The sequence below is a fragment of the Pimephales promelas genome, chromosome 8 (genome assembly GCF_988280905.1).
Source record: "Pimephales promelas chromosome 8, fPimPro1.hap1.1, whole genome shotgun sequence".
NCBI classification, from domain to species: domain Eukaryota; kingdom Metazoa; phylum Chordata; class Actinopteri; order Cypriniformes; family Leuciscidae; genus Pimephales; species Pimephales promelas.
Window position 1 is genome coordinate 26,242,756 of NC_142776.1, and position 5,090 is coordinate 26,247,845.

Here is a 5,090-nt window from a genome sequence, read left to right on the forward strand (position 1 = left end):
GCATTTGGTTTTAATCACCTTAGTCAAAGTGAAATCACCATAATCAAGTGTAAAATCACAGTATTTATCATGATCAGTTCTCATAAGTTGTTAAAGGGATAGTTCCCCAAAAATGAAAATTTTGTCAGTAATTTAGTTCATTTTAGGAACACAAATATATTTACATTTATTAATTTGCAACTTACTCATTCACGAAGCTAGCCTACTTATAATTGCTATATATGTGAGAGGTCACACGCCTCTGAAACAACTAGGGGTTAAGTGTCTTGCTCAGGGACACATTGGTGTTTCACAGTGGATTCAAACCCGGGTCTCTCACACCAAAGGCATGTGTCTTATCCACTGTGCCATCACCACCCCGTATTTTTAATGAAATCTGAGAGCTGGCTCACTCCTCCATAGGCTTCTAAGGGAAACTTGCCAGCCCAGAGAAGTTAATAAAGACATTGTTAAAATTGTCCAAGTGACTACAGTGGCTCAATCTTAAGTTTCAAGATCAAGAGACAAGAATACTTTTTGTGCTCAAAAAACAATCAAAGATCTTAATTTGTGTTCCGAAGATAAAAAAAAAAGTCTAATGGGGTTGGAACAGCATGAGGGTGAGGTGTTACTGACACAATTTTCATTTTTGGGTGAACTATCCCTTTAACATTACATGTCACGCATTAACTAACATCTTTATTATGCACAGAAGATGGGCATACGTTTTTCAACAAAGCTACAATATAGACTTGAGCCTAATTTGGGACTGGCTAATTAACTCTCCATTGTAATTTTGGGGGTCAAAAAGTCACCACGAATGCAGGGAGATCAGCAGGAAACAAACAAACAAACAAACAAACAAAAACGTTACGTTAGCTACTACATTCAACACTTGCCTCGAGTACCTTAGTGCTTTTATAAAACGGTCACCACATAATAAAAAAAATATTAATTACTTTATTACTAAAGTAACATTATTATTGACTTTATTATTAAAGTAAAAAAAAATGAATAAGTGCAACTTTCATGAAGTAAAATCACTAAAAGCCTTCCTTTCACTAGAAAAAAAAATAGTCCCTGACCGTGAACAGCAACAACGTTCCAATGTGTAATATGCATGAAAGCTCAAATAAAAACAACGTAGGAACTGCAGTGTTATGCAGTGATAAATAGAACAGTTGGGTGAAGCGGTCATAACCGTGTTTTATCACGAATAAAGCACAGCTATTTTTCAGTATATTGCGCCAGATTTAAAAAAAAAAAGGTTTTAAAGGGGGTCGCGACCAAAAGGCCAACTGGTGATGAATCACTAAAAGCACAATCATTTTTGTCTTGGTCCAGTGTGAAATATCAGTCTGTGAACCACGATTCTCCTGGGAGTGAAAAAGATTCCCATTTGCAAAGAAACTCAAGATATAGGCCTATAGTATTTCCTCCATGCTCTATGCTGCTAATGGAATATAGCCATCGGTCCAGAACAAGAGTTATCTTTCATTGTCTCTTCCTACCCCACTGGATCAATACTAATTGCATGCGGTTAGTACTGATCAGGCACTGTATGAGGTAGGCCTATGCGTTTAATCAACCCTTATGCCTTGGATGAAAATAATGAGCTATAATAGAGGTGATCTCATATTCAGCACCAGAGGTGAAGTAGGAAGTAGGTCAGAGGACTGAGTTGCTAATGATCTTTCAGTGGGTTTAATATCTTAACGAGAATATGATAATGAAATAAATGAGTCAGCACAGATATTTGTGGTGATTAATTATGACAGGCCTTGCGGGGTGTGGTAAGGATTTATATGCTAATATAAATGACAAACAAAAACGCAGAGTCAGCAACAACTAAACTTCTCAAAATTAAATTGTTGTAGGTGGGTCAATTTAATGCATTAAAAATTAGTCAAAATCATTATAAAGATAATTGTCTTCCTTAAACTCAATTAATCATGCCCTCTAAATATTTTCCTATTATTTGAGGAAGCTACGGTGGCTAAAACGGGACAAACATATCGTCTGAGAGAGCAGAGAATAGCCAGAGTAAGCAAAGAGTGTGTAAAAATATCACCGTTTCTAGACCATTTATCCATATTAACTAAGTTACATATTAAGTTACACCACTGACAAGGGAAAAGTCACTACTCATGGTGTTTATGGCTAGCTACTAGCTTTCTTCTTCTTCTCTTTCAAGGTAGTGACGAAACACGCTCCATAGCGCTGTTTGTTCGCTGTCGGCTAATACTATTATGACGAATGTAGTCTGTCGAAGCGAAGCTAGTTTACGCTACGGGAAAACCTCTTTTTTCGAGAATACTGAAACTTATAAATCCTTATAATTTGTAATAATTTCAAATGCATTTGCTGCAGCGAGCAGACCAAGGCAAGGTATTGGCTGCTCTGCAGCAACTGCTGCAACCTATTGAGGGATTGCGAGCTCGATAGGATGCCCCTCAATTTTCATCTCTTCAGCGAAGCCTTTGCAGCACTGGATCTCAGAGAAGAAGCATGCGCCATCAAACACAGCCTTTTTAGCCGGGCGAGCTCTATGAGGAAGCAGCCGGTCGTCTTATCGCCGCCTTCATTTGCCGTTCCTGCTGCACTGTCCTTCACCCATATACTTTCTTTAGCTCTGTGTGTGTTCGCTGGCGCGACACTCAAGTGTTTCTCTGACAAAAAGAGCTGAGGCGTTGATACAAATGCCTCAGAGCCCCTCTCGCCAACAGCGCTGTCCTACAGCGGATGTCCCGAGTGCGATACCATGGCCTTGTGGATTCCTCCGCCTCCCTCTTCTGCGCTGCGCTGTAAGAAGCGCCACTTTCAGAGGCCCCGGTGGATGAATGCACGCCGGTGGGATCCCCGCGTGCTTCAATTTCCCCCGCGTCACTCATGGACTTTAGCCGCTCCCATCTCCCATTACAAGTCGGAAGGGGACGATGAAGAGGATTCGCTGTTCTCTTCTCGCCTTGGGGAGTGAAGAGTGGTCAGGTTCCGTTCCAGTCCCCACCCCATCTCATCAGGAGTCCAGTGGGATTAGAGCTGACGCCAAGCTTCTCCGCCTCCTCACAAAGGCCCTGGAGGACCTTGTCTTGGATTGGTTGCTGCCCGATGTGCCCACGCCCAACAGACTCGACGGCTGCTTTCTCCCTTTCTCCCCTGCGCAGCGCTCGCCCTCCCCATTTCTTCCCGTAGTGTAACATGTTACTCTCCATAAAAAAAAGAAACGAATTAATGCAAATTATTATTATTATTATTATTTGGAATTAACGAACTATTATAACACTAATTTTAAATAATTTTCCCAACTCTGGTCGGTACTTCCGTTCCATCGCAGCTAACCATATTGCCTATACACTCGTCTACAGCATCTCACTGGATTTCTCAATTTTTTCAGCATTGAGAGGTTGAGAAAAGGACCAGATATGGGCATGCCAAACGAAATCAGCAAATCTTGTTGAAAATCAGCAAATCTTGTTGAAAATAAAATGAATTCGGATCGCTTTGTCACTACTATACTAATCGCTGTGAGAACACATTTCCAGAGAACACTTTTAAAAAGAATGGAGTGAAAACGAAAGAAACATGCAGATAAATGCAAACATGCATTCTTTGAAATGCTAAAGAGCTTTTTCTGGAAAGTTTCAATAGAAATACAAATTATATGTGCATTAAAAAACCAAAACCAAAAAAACAAAAACAAAAAAAAAACAAATTTACAAAATGGCAGTTGTCCTTATTCAATATCAGGCATAAGAAATGTGTGTGACGTGATTTGTTGTTTACTGCAGTGGCAGACTGATGAAGGCAGGCCCAAGTTCAAATGAAAAATATGGGTATTTTTTTTTTTTTTTGTACAAGAGAATAAAGTAAGGGTGTCCGCTGGTGTTGTTGTGCTGGGAAGTGTCAGGATAATAGTGACTTCAGGTGCAGCTGTGTGGGGCAAGCAGGCGTCCCAGTTTTCTCACTTCCTTCCAGAGGTAAATCTGATGTGTATGAGATTTAAAGCTTATTGAGATCCTGCCACATATTTTGTTCGCACCTTCGATTATGACCGATGGGGCACAGATATCCCTAGATCATTCGCCTTTCTTGCTCATATGACCAGGAGATTATTGTTGCCCAGGGCAACGCTGATAGGCATTGAGCTGGCTTGCAATCACATTGTATAACTGAGACAGGATGGGAATTTTTGAATCAGAGTGTACAAAGTGAGGGCTGCCTATATCAATGGCCCAATAAGAATTGGGACCATGCGTGACAGATCTGATCTGAAATGGCCAATTACGGTGGCCGAGAGAGCTCAACGTGCTGCAACTGAAGCAAACGTACATGCAAATAGAAAAAAAAAAAAAAAAAAAAAACAACTTCATCAGTTTTACAACACACGTGTGCTCCAAATACAGAAACACGCTGCAACAGTTCACAACACAACCATATACAGAAATGCGCTGCAAATAACACAAAGCACAACAGAAATGTTTCCAGGGGAATAAGTAATGAACGGTCTGGGATGTGCTTCTCGGAGGGCAGATGGCAGAGCCCTTAAAGTGGGACTTTGGAGTGTGCATGGCTCTAGTGTGCCATTATAGCCGTGTGGAACGCACTTTATGAAGGGAACAACGAAAAACAGCTTAATTACACCATTATTTTCACCTAAGATGTTCCCATGACAACGCAGCACGATGTCCATCAGCAGAATAGCCATTCTTACGACAGAAATATAATGCTGCTTGTTAACATTTTACTTTAAAAAAGCTTTTAAAATATGCGTAATATATCTGTGTCTCAGCTTTACAATTTTGGACCCTACATTACCTAACATTTCTTATGAAGCTTTTCTTTATGAAAATTTAAACATAACATGAAACAATTTATACAGTGTAACTGATGTATAGATCAATATATTACCTTCATGTTCTTCTTCTTTATCTTTTTTATTTATTTATTTATTTATTTTGGTTTTCAGCTCATTGTTCTTTTCTTATTTGTATTCTGATGACATTGAACATATTGTTAATACATTTTGTATATACAAGTTGAATCATAAAACATTAATCTCTGTATGTCAATTCTCTCAATTCTTACACATGACACCTTTAAAGGAATACATT